The sequence below is a fragment of the Euprymna scolopes genome, chromosome 43, assembly GCF_053919585.1.
Source record: "Euprymna scolopes isolate OS-2025 chromosome 43, ASM5391958v1, whole genome shotgun sequence".
In the NCBI taxonomy this organism is placed as follows: Eukaryota; Metazoa; Mollusca; class Cephalopoda; order Sepiida; family Sepiolidae; genus Euprymna; species Euprymna scolopes.
Genome location: NC_136524.1, coordinates 34059816 through 34074815, shown reverse-complemented (window position 1 = coordinate 34074815; position 15000 = coordinate 34059816). Strand labels below are relative to the sequence as shown.

The window sequence follows — 15000 nt, the reverse complement described above, 5'->3', positions numbered from 1 at the left end:
ATATATATACATATATACAATAATATATATACATATATACATTTTATATATATATAGATTATTGTATATATATATATATATATATATATATATATATATATATATATATATATATATATATAAAAATGTAACTCTTGGTTCGTTCGCAATTAATTGTCTAAAAGGCCACTGGACGGATGGCTTCCACGTTTTGGTATAATATGTTTACTATATCCATGAGTGTTTTTACATACTTTTTAATTATAACATACTTTATTTTTCTATGATAAATAGGTGGGTTTCTTTGTACAGACAAGCCATTTTTTTTATTTAGGGACAATTATTTATTACCGCTTCCTGTCACGTGGGCAGTGTTTCTAATTTAGCGGTTTTAATGCTATATCTGGAGGTTTCGTTTGCAATCTCGCGGGAAATTCTAGAAAATCTGGAGATATTTCGCACCCACACACCCGTAAGCGCTTGAAAATACTTTAAAACATAAAATAAATTTATTCATGTAAGTAAAAAAAAAAGTAGCATTTATTGCCTTTGGTAACAATTATTTATTGATTATTTGTTTTGTTGTTCACCTGTTTTTCGGCTAACTATTCTTAAATTTCGCTATAAAATCAATTTTTCCAAGTACATTTTAGGTGGGGGGGGGCATTTCAACCTTCTAAGTTGAGTTTACAATACGAAATTTAGAAGTATTTAGTCGGAAATTGTAAAAAGCAAGAAACAACAGCAAAAAAAAAAAAAAAAAAAAAAAAATTATATCAATACAGTAGAATTTAATTATCTACCAACCTAAATACTTTTAACATGCTAAAAAAAGTTTTTTTGTTTTTTTATTTTTCTAATTTCAAAATATGGTGCACCATTATTGTGATGTTTAATTCGCAGTATATTTCAATGTAACTTGTATTATAAAAAGTTTGAGTTTCCTGCAAAAAAAAAAAAAAAAAATACCCTCTCTGAAAAAACAGGTAAAACTAGCTGATAAAATACGTGAGTTAACCGCTTCAATATAATTCCAGAAAAAATATAGTGAGAAAACATGGAACATTTTATATATTGAATATACTATATTTATAATTTTTTTATGGTAGGAAGTTAAAATAGGGAGTTTTTTTTTGGGGGGGGGATTAGCGATTTTTGAAAATTTCAGATGATAAAAGTTAAAAATCTAGAGATTTTCTGGACATTTCTTTCTCCTGATCTCGCAGGTTTTTTTAAATCTCAGTTGCCAAAACTGCATCACTAAAAAAAAAAAAAAAACTACAGGCTTAATATAAACAGAATGTGTTTACAATATCGGTAAATTTTCAATGGGTTTAATCACATGATTATTGATAATGTAACCACGTGATTGAAATTTAATTTAAATTAACCACACATAGTCGCTTTCATATCAAATATTCATCGAAAAATGGTAGGTACAGATAAAATGAATGCTGACGCTCAAAGTGTATAAACATTTTGACCCCTCCCTTTACTTAAAAATTCACCAAAAATCAGGAAATTAACCAATTTTAATAAAAATTGCAGTATTTATCAAATAATGATCGCAGAATATAATAAACTAATTATTTTTACTTAACACTTAGTGAAAATGTTTTATTTTGTTTAAACAAAAAATACCTTTACTAAAGTTATGGTTTTCAGTAGTAAATAAAAAACGCAAGAATTTATTTTTGCTTTTTTTAAAGCATCGTAATTTGTAACAATAAAAGATAATTTTTACAGTAACATTACAAAAAAAGCCCCTAAAGTCCGTATTAATGAATTCGATATAACTCGAAGAAAAATGAATTCTCGCATACTATTCAGGAAATTAAAGATTCAATTAGATTCCTATTTCAGTCACCTAAATCATTTAGGGTGAAATGAGTTTAGGAATTTATAGCCAAACCTAAATATTTTTTTTTTTTTTTTGCTTAAAAAAAAATAGCATTAATACAATAAGTTAGGTAAAATTTGCATAGAATGCTCTGCTTTACGGTTGTTGTAAAAATGGAACGGAAATTTGAATTTCGTTCCCTTTTAAATTCGGTACATTTTTACATTACATCCAATTCATTGTTCACATTTGACACATCAACTTTTATAGCTTTTCGGGTATGCTGGCAAGTTTAGGGGTGTCTATTCCGAAAGCCATTCTTAACATGGGTAGATTGGTAGGTGTGTCAGAAATTTCGTGAAAAATAGTGAATAATTCCACGCCGTTTTTCCAAGCTTATAACTCCTCGAAAAATGTAACTCAAGCCCTAATTTTTTTCAATTAAGGGAGCAAGGACCAAGGTTTCATTAAAAAAAAAAAAACAAACAAACAAACGTTTTTTTTTTTTTTTTAAAAAAAGGTTTTAAACTTCGGACTTTACAGGTAAATTTCTAAAAAACACTACTTTTTTTGTTATAAATTTGAATATATTATTTATTGACCTTTTCTCTTCAATTTGTGATATATAACACTTTGGTGATTAAATTTTTTACTTTTTAATAGACATTTCAAAATGGAAGGCGTGAATTATTCGACCTCCTGTCTTTCCAAGCTTATAACTCCTCGAAAAATGTAAATCAAGCCCTAATTTTTTTTTCAATCAAAGGAGCAAGGACCAAAGTTTCATAAAAAAATTAAAACATAAGAAAAAACAAACGTGGTTTAAAAAAAAAAAAAACAGGTTTTAAACTTCGAACTTAACAGGTAAATTTCTAAAAGAACATTACTTTTTTGTTTTAAATTTGAATATATTACTTATTGACCATAATTATTATTATTCAATTTGTGATATATAAAACTTTGGTGAGTAAATTAATTATTTACTTTTTAATAGATCCTTGAAAATGGGGGGGGGTGAATTAAAAAAAAAACGTTTGTCTAAAATATTATATTCAGTTTATTGGAAAGGGCATAAAATTTCACATTGACCCTGAAAATATCGTAAAAATAAAATCAATAGAAAAATTTTGATAGATTTTTAAAGCTTAAAAATTGAAAAATATTGAGTTCGTAAAATTCATTAGTTTAAAAAAAAAAAAAAAAAAAATTTCTACTACTTTTAAAACAACTTTATTAGTTTATTTTGGAAGTATAATCCATAAAGAAAATAAACAGCCCACTTTTAAAAGAGAAATTATGAGATTTTTATATTTTATTCGCAGTTTCGTGATAAGGGTGTCAAAAATTCTGATACATCTATTAGATTGGAGTGTTTATTCGTTGTAAACGTACCCTACAACCTATAAATGTCGACATTTCCAATGTGAATGGTAAGCTGGACTTATGTAAAAAATAACAAAAAGATATACCAAACTGACTTTTTCGTTTAAAAATGGAATTATTTCCCTTTCGTTATTAACTTTTTTTTTTTTCTTTTTTTTTAAATAAATATGTTGTGTTTTATATACATAAAGTACAATCGTTGAATGTTACTGTTTTAATTATATTCGTTTGAGGGGGGGCACAATTAAAAAATTAAGAAAGATTAAAATGAAGCGAAATTTAAGTTTCCGTTCCATTTTTACAACAACCGTAAAACAGCACATACTCAGCAAGTTTTATTGTAATTTATAAGCATTATGTTGAAACACTAAATCAACATTTTATTCATTTTTTTTACATAATTAATGATGGAAGTATTTTTCTGTTTATTTTCTGAATATCTGTTAAAAAAAAAATAATAATTTGTACATTCTCTTGAAAAAAAGAATCCACTTTTTCTCTACTTTCGCATAACTATTTACAGTGTTCATGTAAAGCATTCATCTGTTCTTTTTATAATAAAAATTCCGTTTTAAAAGAGAAACGTTTACTGACAAATTTCTTTTAAAAAAAAAAAAAAAAAAAAAAAAAAGTGCAAGTTTTCCTGAAAAAACAACTTTCACCTAACAATTTATGGTAAAAAATTAATCTTTTTTGGGGAGAAAAAAATAACTTTTATTGATTAAAAAAATTGCAAAAAATTATAAAAGTAAATAAACGAACAAAATGCAATTTTTCTTGAGGAATGTGTTCCATTTTAACAAACTGAACCACAGCAACGCGTGGCCAGGTACAGCTAGTATATATATAATAAAAATATATATATATATATATATATATATATATGACAAAATAAAAAATATATACTAATATATATAGATTTATTCGTTTATTCAATAAGGATGACAACGATTAGAGGTGTAGGATAAGTAAAACTCTATACCATGATATTTCGAAGCGTGTTGCTTCTCATAAGGAGAAGAGGAGAGAAGATGCTAGGTAACATAACAGGGTGCGACATCTAGCAATAGCTACAGTATTTCGCTCTTAATGTAGCTATCGCTAGACATCACCTGCCTATTATGTTACCTAGCAACTTCTCTCCTGTTCTGATGACAAGCATTAGCCTTTGAAATGTCACCGTATAAAGAATTTTACTTATCCTCCGCCCATAATTGATGTATCATCCTTATTGAATAAACAACTAAATCTGTATATGCATAAGTATATATTTTTTATTGTCGTTTTATTATTTCATTGATATTCTATGTAAGCTCCAAAGTAATTTGTTGAGCTGTGCATTATCCCGATAAATTTCCTCTTAAAAAAATCGATCTTATCTTGCATTCTTTTAAATCCCCCACATATATATATATATTTCTCCGAGCAATGAGAGGAGTTAAATCAAAGATTAATTAATCTTGTGGTTTAGTCTTATAAAATATTGTTGAGAGGAAATATTTTTATATAAGGCAATCCTAGCCAAATAAAATAGCTCATTCTACAAGATATAGCTAAATAAAAAATGTAGGATTCATAGTTAAACTTTGTAAAGTAAAAAAGAATTTTTAAACAATTTATTTATTTTTTTTAAACAAGGAATACAAGAAATTTAAAGTTATTTCCTTAATCCATGGATTTTCAATACTTGGCACATATCTTTAGAGGAAACGTATTTAGCAAAATGATCATTATGAATAATCATCAATTTTCCTATTTACTTTGCTACTTTGCCTCCTCACAGGACAGAATTACACACCAGGGTCATTTTTTCACGTGGAGGAAAGAAACAAAAATAAAAAAAAAATTGTCTCAGTCGTGAAGGATTATTCCTCCACTTGACAGAACAAGAAATTGAAGTGTAGAATCTGAAGAACAGATACTACACTTTTATTTTGGCTCGAAGATATGTTTTCTGAGTTGCACGATTCAAATGGCAACCACGGGAATAGTGATGAAGATTAGTTTTATATTTCCTATTGGTTAATGATTCCAATATTAAAAGCAAAAGATGAGAAATAAGTTATATACAACTTTATTATATCATCAAAGCAAAAGGGAAAAGTAAAGAGGAAAATGAAGAAAAAAAAGAAAGAAACCTAAGCCTTGGCATTTTGAAGCTAACTGCTTCTACACACATACATATATAGATTTTGCTGATTTTTTTAAACGATATTAAGGTTAGAATCCCCACCTTGGAGATCGAGTGTTGTTTTAGAAAATCACCCATTTTTTATTTGGACATAAACAAATAATATTTTATTTTATTTAGTTATTATTTTTTGAAAATGCATGCTTCAGGACCCCCACCCCTCTTTAGCATAGCTTGAATGTTGTTAGGAATCGAATCCCAGACTTTGTGTATTTCAGTCCAGCGTCTTAATCCATTACACTATGTTGCCATAGACATTTACCGTTTAGTTTTTATTGTTTATATATTTACATAGATTTTGTTGTTGATTTTTTAAACGATATTAAGGTTAGCGTCTCCACCTTGGAGATCGGGTGGCAATTTATGACTATTATAATTTGCAGTTTCATTTAATGCCTTAACCAGTGCATTCTAGCTCTGCTACAATTATAATTTGCGGATCTCTTTCCGTCCTCTGATGAGAAGAATAGGAACAATAGCATTCTTTGAAACTCCACGGAATAAGGACTTTGAAATTTCTTTTTTGGAGTATTCAGTCGAACAATAAATTTTTAATTATAAATTTTAACTTACAGTTTTAATTTATTTTCCTTATATGCCATATTTTGGGGTAATTGTGCAAAAATATATATACATATATATATATATATATATATATATCAAATGTATTGACTAAAAAAATAAAAACAAAATTGTTTTTTTCAAGAGTGCTCAATACATATGTAGAGCTATTATGAGTGAAAGTATATAAACATCTATGCGTATTAAGTGATGTTTCGCTGGTATATATAATTCCATATAATCCAACCGATATGCCATCATTTAGTCATTTGTATGACTAATAGCTCAATTGTTCAGGTGCTTCAATCATTTACGGAATACAATCCGTACCAATGCTTGACTAATCAAGTTTTAGTGTAATTTAAAATGAATTAACAAGTTTAAGTATCAGATACAACCAGCAAGTGCACAAGACTTTTTTTTCTAGCTGGGGATGGGACATCCTACTGGATGCTAGACATCTAACCGTTATCCCAGACATTCCAACCAAGAGATCTTTTAAAGATTACTAGTGGGTGTACCCGGTGTTGCCCGGGTGTTTGGGGGTGGGGGTAAATCAAAACAAAATGGAAAATAAAGAATAATGCGAACGTAATAAACAAAAAATTCAAAAATAAACAAATAAACATGATGCAAGAATAAGATGTTAAAACTTCTTTAAAAAAATCAGAAAAACAAAAACAAACAAAAAACAGCGAACGTAATGGAAAAAATTAAAAAAAAAAAAAACGTACAAATGGCATAAATAACCTTGTTTTAATATCAAAACTTTTAAAAATCAAAACATATCTAATAAATCGGCTCGAATGCGATATCTTAAGATAACGGCGCTGCTTAGCAGCGAAATTAGGTTGTTTTTTTTTTTAATATTTAAACTAATTCAAGAAAAACCTTTTTTGCGCATGCCTGTATGGCTAAATTGTCATGAAGGAACGATTTTTTTGCTACCCCTCCCTGTAGAAAAGTGCCCAGTTGAGGGTGAAGGAATTAATATTTTAGCCAATTTTTCTATATTTGTTATCTGAAGGGTCGAGCTTCAAAATGATACCGATCTCATGAAAATCCGTCGCCTCTGTCAAAATACATACATTTAAACAGATGGTAAATTTTCAGATTAGGTCCACCTCCACAATTTTCTTTTAAATGACGACTTTTGTAAGTTTTCGACTATGCTGATTACGAAAATCGCATTGAAATTTTGCAGAAATAAGTAGTTATCGAAATATAAAAGTTGTATTATGCATTGTATTCTTTGGCGGCCATCTTTTTACACGTGTACAATGCATAATACTACTTTTTATATCTCGATAACTAATTAACTCTGCTAAATTTCAATGTGATTTTCATATTCAGCACAGTCGAAAACCTATACATGGTGTCGTTTAAAAGAAAATTGTGGAGGTGGAGGTGGACCTAATCTAAAAAAAAAAAATACCAAACAGATTTTTGCCTTTTATATTATAGAAGATAACTGCCGTATAATCGTTTGTATCTATCGTGCTCTTGGTTCACTGGCTAGGTAGCTTTTTGAAATTCTTTTCCACGGATTCGGTTGCTCCTATAATTACTGAAATGATGGAAACCTTAAGATTCCAGTTTCTTTTCATGTTGGTATATCGTTATCTTCCTCCCTCTCGGCTCTGTTTAACCAGTCATCATTTCCTGATGATTGCCATACCGGGTTTGTATTACTGTACACAGATTCGAAAAAGTTGTCAAAAAAAAAATATATAACAAATAAATGTTATCAAAGGCAAGATAAGTTACTTTTCTACCTAACTGGATATATTGTTTGTGTTTTTATTCAATGTAACATTTATTCAGCTCGAAAAACATACAGTGTTTACCGATATGTATTGGAAAATTCAAGATGGCGGCCGATTCTCTCTTTAACACGGTAAGTTTGGAAAAAGGTGTAATAAATAAAAAACCGGTTAAAATACTGTTAAAAACTCGCTCAATATATGTTACCGTGACATAGGTTGATATATATTCGGCGGGTTTTTAATAGTATTTTGTATAGTTTTTTTTATTTATAACACCTTTTCCCAAACTTACGGTGTTAAAGAGGGTGTGAGACGCCATCTTGAATTTTCCAATACATCGGTAAACACTGCATGTTTTTCAAGCTGAATAAATATGCTACATTGAATAAAAACGCAAAAAATACATCCAGTTTGGTAGAAGTAACTTATCTTGCCTTTGATAACATTTATTTGTTATATATTTGTTTTTTGACAACTTTTTCGAATCTATGTGTACAGTAATACAAACCCGCCACCCGCCATACCTTGTGAATATTCTAACTTTCAAATAAGTCATTCATAAACCTTTATCATGGGGTTGGGGTGGGGCCAATGACACTGTTTATCCTAGATCAACATATTATCGGCCTTTTCTGCATTTGATTAGTGGAAGAGAAATCCTTCTAGACTGAAGCAAGTTTAATTTTGTTCTTATACAGAGTGCCCCTTTGGGGGGGGATTTCCCCCACATTAAAAACCGAACCTTGTGTCCAACTCTGCCCTCGTGGGGAGGCATGTAAATAGAAACATATTAAAGTTGAATAATAGTTTAATAATGTCTAACGTTTATTAAGTGTCAGGGTGAATGTTTAATCGAATAATAGCAAATGAAAGATTAGCTTAGTTTTCAATTTTAAAGGCACACCGTCATTAAAAAATGGACTTTTACACTATTAGGATGATATTTCGGAAATCGTAATACTAAATTTCACATGAAAACAATGGTATCTACGTATTCCTCATATTTTTAAGGTAATTATATCCAAAAATTACGAAAATCGATGAGGTAGAAAATTATTTATTAAAGAAAATAAAAACTAGAAGTTGACGAAAACAATCGGGTACTAGTGCAACTAGTGCACTTATTAATCCTTGCTGAAATAATAACATTATTTAGAAAGCCATTCTTAACATGGAGAGAGGATGGTGTTTTGTACCTATTCCGTACTTTTACCTTACCATTTAATAAAAACAGATATCATAAAACTTTAATTACACTTTAAAATACTATTTAAAAAATATCCCGGATCAATAAGTGCATTAGCACCAACAATTGTAAGATACAGAAGAGTTCAAAAGCGAGGTAATTTTCCGTTTCTATTTAAACGAGGTGACGGCAATTTTTTTAAAAGTTGCTTTGTTTACTAATTCAGTAATATTCAGGTAATTTCGATTGCATAATTTGGAAGTTACCATTGTAACTTATTAGAATTGACAAAAAAAAAAAAATCAGTAGAATCGATTGTTTTTATCTGAAAATCATTTATCGACTACAAAATTTCGTCTCAATTCTGCAGAAGCCCCATTAAATAAATAAACTTATTCAGAAAATAGTAATTCGGCAGTCGGCACTTATGCAGAGAACGTAACGTACCAACCATGCAGAAAAAACGTTATTTAAGAAACTCACCCTTAACATGAAAAGAGAAAAGCGTTTTGAAACTATTCCGTATACCGTACATATCAATTTAATAAAGTACCCAGTGTAGTAATACTACACTGTAGTATAAACACCTCCAATGTTAAGAATCTCGAAAGCCGTTTTTAACATGGGGAGATTGTTGGGTGTGTTTTATACTACGCCGGGTACTCTCGTAAAAAAGAAAAAGAAAAGAAAAGAAAAAGAGTACTAGTCAAGATTTCAGCACGGATCAACAAGTGCACTAGTAGTGCACTTGTTGATCCGTGCTGAAATAACATTTAGAAAGCCATTCTTAACATGGGGAGGAGAGGAGGGTGTTAAAAACGGATATCATAGAACTTTAAAATACTATTTAAAAAATAGGACACACACAAAAAAAATACAAAATTGAATTTAACCGGAAAACACTAAAATATAGCACGGTACCTTCATTTCTTAAAGTTTCGTTGTTATATAGCAACAAGTATTAAATAAAGGGTCCGAATGAGGTGGGGGCAACATCCGGCAACAATAAACCTTTAAGTCATGTGCATGTTTTTGCTAAAAAATTTAATTAAACTTAGAATTTAAATTTTTTTTTCCTGCTATTTTTTGTGGCAGACTCCCGTTCCGAATCGGGTGTTTTTGTTTTGTTAACTAATTCTGAGTCGCAAGCCTCCTTATTCCGATGAAAATAGAAAGCTCTTCTTAACCCTACCACTAACCCTAAGTTTGAGTGGCTATTTCCTCCCCTTAAAGACCAAAGATATGTGTGGAAAATCTGTTAAAAATAGACGTAAGTGACTATAAAAAAATAGCTAAAAATTTAGATTTGGGATTTTAATAAGGCCAAAAAAAAAAAAAAAAAAAAATGTATGTAACAGATATTTTAATTAAAATCATGGGTACTCATGTACTTATTGATCCGTGCTGGCTGAAATGATAACGTTATTTAGAAAGCCATTCTTAACATGGAGCGGGTGTTTTGTGCCTATTCTGTACTTTAACCTTACAATTGAATAAAAAGAAAACCATAAAACTTTAAATTAAACTTGGAAAAACGATTTAAAAAATAGCGCGGATCAGTAAGTGCATTAGTACCAAATCATGATTGTTTATTTTTTTACTTCGATTTTTGCACCGCAGATGGGTCGATGGTGACAAGCAAGACATGGTTCCTTTTGCTTAATGAAAGCCCCTGCCCTGCCCCTCCCCTCGCCATTTCCACATGTTAAGAATATCTTTCTTGTCATCTTGACCATGTCTAGTCATATCCATCCAAATGGACAACAGAAACCGGAAGTAAAAAAGAAAAGACAATCTTGACTATAACCGAGATTTAAAAATTTTTTTTTTTTTTTTTTTTTCATTATTGTGTATCACAACTTCGGCTGCACGCGTAACTTTTATTTTAATAAAATAGTTTATAGTATAAACTATCTTATGGACTTAAATGCCTTTATACTATAAAGTTTGTACATTTAAGGCCATTCCGTCGATAATAGCAGGAACCGAAGCGAAGAAGCGATCCTTACAAGTATTGGTTTGACATGAATGAAATTAAAAGATGGTTACTTTTATAATTGATAAAGTCAACAAAAAAAAGGGGGGGGAGATAGAGGTGGAATATTATGCATGTGGTTTGTAAATTTCTCGTAGTACAATAGATGATGCAATGTTGCAAGTTACTTTCTAAGCAGTTGTTCACTCGTAACCTTTTTACTATTAAAAAAAAAAAAGTTATTTAAATACAATTTTATATGAAGCCTACGAAACTACTCGGAAACAACGTATGTCACCATTGCCAAACATTTATCTGAAAGTTATACGAGGAGAATAAAGAACTAAAATTAGCAGACATGAAAGAAAACGTAGAAATGTCAGTGTGAATTATATATATATATATATATATATATATATATGATAGAGACCTACTTGCTATTATGTTTTGGGTGGAGATTTCTCACCGAGGGAAACAACGCACGTGCAAGTAGTCGTCGCTGTCGTAGTCGTCAACAGATTGGAGTTTTGTGATCGTATTCGTTTGTCACGTAAAGACGCGAATTTTTCAGAGAAAAAGAAAGAGAAAAAAGAAAAAAACTATTTATGGAATTCAAAATCGCCAGTTCGTTTTTTTTTCTTCTTCCTTTCTTTCCTTTCCTTCTCCCCTCCCCCCTTCAACTTTTTTTTTTTTTTTTTTTTTTTTTTTAAATAACAATCACTAATCTAACAAGATTTATTTCCTATTGTATTTTTTACGATGCAAGTTACAGCAGATTTATTTCGAGTTTTGAGTTCTTTCTTTTTCATATTATGAAAATTTTTTTTTTCCATTTAAAATTCCAAAGCTGAAATTATAGAGGAGAACGAAACGAAACGGACTCCATCCTTTTTATTTATTTATTTTATTTTATTAACAGATTTTCCCCCCACCCCACCCCACCCCACTCTGAAATTGCGGTATTTGATCATGGAAGAATTATTTTTCGGATCTTACCAAAAGAGAGATTAGCTCAGAACGATTTTGGAATTCGTGGTTATTTGGAGAAAAAAAGAAAGAAACGAAACGAAAGTTTTGGAAAAATTCCTTGAAAAGTTTTCATCTTAACACTTTTATTCATTTATTTTTATTTAAATTATTTGGTTACCAATTCTTTTATTTATTAATTTATTTATTTCACTTAAACTTAGGCTATCTAATCATTATTCTAAAGAAATGATATAATAAAAAAAAATAATCAACAGTGTGGGGGGGGACTTTAATATTTAATTAATTGATGAGAAATATTTTCGCATTTAAGAAAAAAATTAAATAGCTTTTCATTAAAAGTACTTAAAAAATATATAATAATTTACTACGTTTAAATTATGTATATTTATACTGTTTAATTAAAAAAAAAAAAAACTAAAAAAAAAACTTGTCACTAAAATAACAGGTTAGTTTCTGTGCCTAGAAATTAGATAAATCTCCGGTGCGCGGTGCGGTGCTGCGGTGCGATGCCCTATATGCATTTATCCTCTATTTTTTTTAGCTACGTGCGTAATTTTGTCTTGGTTTAAACCTCTAATAATTAATTAATCACTAAATGTTTATCAATAATAATTAATTATCCTTTCATTCGATTTCCACTTGTTCCAACAAATTGGTTCTTCGAGTTTTATTTCTTTATGGAGTCTGGACAACACGTCAACTTCATTGAATTAGTAGCAGGAAGATTCGACGTTGCTGGGATTGACTGAGGATCTCTGCATTTTATTTATTTATTATTTTTTTTCACTGTGCCCATAGCACTAAATGACTTTCTTTGTCTTGTATTATCTCTCCCCTCCCTCCAATATAGTTAGAGGAGGCTGAAATATTGGAAAATTGCCTGAGTTAGTGTTTTATACATATAGTTTAAATTCCATTAAAATGAAATAATGGTTCTTCATTATTAGAGTGAAATTGGAAACGTTAAATTTCAAGTAAAACCAACGATATCTACTTGTCATGTCGCAGTAATGACCATATCCAAAAATTACGAAAAGCGGTAAAACAACCAGCGAAAATTGAGTTTTGCTAAGTTGGTCTAAGATTTCAGAAAATACTTACCTGCTTTGTTACGAATCGAACTCTCCGTTTTTTTGTTGTTGTTGTTGTTTTTTTTTGTATTTGTTTTAGCAAAGCTGATAAACTAACTCTATTTTCGCTAATTGTCTTCGGAAACTATTTTCATTAATAATTAATTTTCTACCTCATGGTTTTTCGTAATTTGTGGATATGTTCACTACTGCGACATTACAATTAAGTAAATGCCATTGGTTTTACTTGAAATATTTCGATTTCCAAATTTTTACTCGAAATAACGAATATATGTATTTATTTTAAGTTTTAAGGCGTTCTGTAGCCCCCCACCCCACCCACACAGGTCACTTAGAGAATAAAGTAAAAATTTGGAACCATTTCCATTGCGGGCCAGTACGAGAGTGCCCACCCACTAAAAAATGCGTGTTTTTACCTTTTTTTTTTTTTTTTTTTCAGACGATTAGCAGAAACAATTTTACAATTTTGGGGGAAAAAAATAATGACTTTTAAGAAGGGGGTTTCACTTTCTTGTTATGATGTTCTAATCACGTGACACATCGGTAAAAGAAATGAACGGTAAGTCAGGTAGCGGGGAAGTTGAACCTTATAACGAGAAAGTGAACCCGGGTTTCACTGAACCTCCTTTTTTTGGGGTTTTTTTTTTTTTTTTCTTTTTTTTTTTTTTTTTTTCAAAATTTTTTCTGCTAATATAATTCTTAAGTCTGTAATCTATGACAATCGTCGGAAAATAGTTTTTTTAAAAATGTAATACACACGTACGGGTCCGCCAATTTATATTTCAGTAAAAATAGGGTAAAACTATACAAACACCGTGACAGCGAATTAATCCTACCCCTAACCCTAACCCTAACCCCTAACCCCTAACCCTAAACCTAGCCCTAACCTTAACCCTAACCCTAACCCTAACCCTAACGCTGTCACGGTGTTTGTATAATAATACCAAAAATAGTATGTGCTTTTATGAAATTTAAATTATATGTATAATATGTTCTCCATAGTCTTAGGGCTGCATAGAGATTCGAACACATTTATATTGTCTTCGCCGGTAAATTTTACATAAGAATTCACTTTTAGATTTATCATTCAGTTTTCTCTCTATAATGACCACACAAACATCACACGCAAACATTGTGTTTTATATATCAAAATTATATTGTATGTGTGAATAATTAGCAATACGTGTTATAATTCTATTCGCTATTAAATTATTATACAAGCATTTGTTTTTATTTTTTTCGCCATGCGTTAGTGAACACGTGTTCCGTATTAAAACGTACTCCATATGCTGTGTAAAACAAAATAACTAAAGGTGTGCTTGCTTGCGTGCATTAATATGATGTGTTCATGAATATTTACATTAAAAAAAAAAAAAAATTATACCTGCGTGATTGATACCAAACACGTAATTAAATTTTATATGCAGGCCATTACGCGTTATTAACCGTTTGAAAAACTCGGTGCGAGTGAGAAATGAAAGAATCTGAGAAAAACAAACCAATATATACATATTGATGAATAGAAAACAATATGGTTGACGATAGCCTAGCATTATTTACCATTAACTGGTCCTCCTTATGTTAGGCTTGAAACCGGCGGTACCAATGTTTTTTTCTGACCTTCTGTACAGTGTTAAATAAATAAATATTAAGTTCTTGTATCGAAATTTTTTCTTTGTAGTCAAAAACAGTGAACGAATATATATATATATATATATATATATATATATATATATATATATATATTGCTAATTCCTACCCTCTGATGAGAAGGAGAGTATTTCTTCGAAACTCCGCGAATTAAGGACTATCCATTTATCTAGTGTTTCCTTCTCAGATTAAATATGTTTTTAACTCATTTCAAAGTGTTTTTGTAACATATTTTATTAACTGTTTGCTCATATATATATATATATATATATATATATATATGTAAAAGAGATTTAGAAGGCTGTCACAATGCGAGGAATGAATTATAGTCGCTGTCGGTAAGAGGAGACGAGAACAAGTGGCAATTTACAAATCAATAAGTACATAT

At 29.8% G+C, this 15000-nt stretch overlaps 1 protein-coding gene across 14 annotated transcripts in view; it reads right to left on the bottom strand.

Moving 5' to 3' along the window:
- The window catches only part of LOC145268276 (eukaryotic translation initiation factor 4 gamma 3-like), a 222638-nt gene that overhangs the window by 177061 nt on the left and 30577 nt on the right, over positions 1-15000 (bottom strand). For 2 of the 14 annotated variants that reach the window (XM_080123650.1, XM_080123656.1), the window contains exon 1: positions 11316-11695. The exons of 3 other annotated variants lie outside the window; for them this stretch is intronic. The gene's annotated coding sequence lies outside the window, so the exon portion shown is untranslated. Of the gene's footprint in view, positions 1-11315; positions 11696-15000 lie in introns of those variants that run through there. 9 more of the 14 variants (XM_080123647.1, XM_080123655.1, XM_080123659.1 and 6 more) reach the window with 6 other exon arrangements.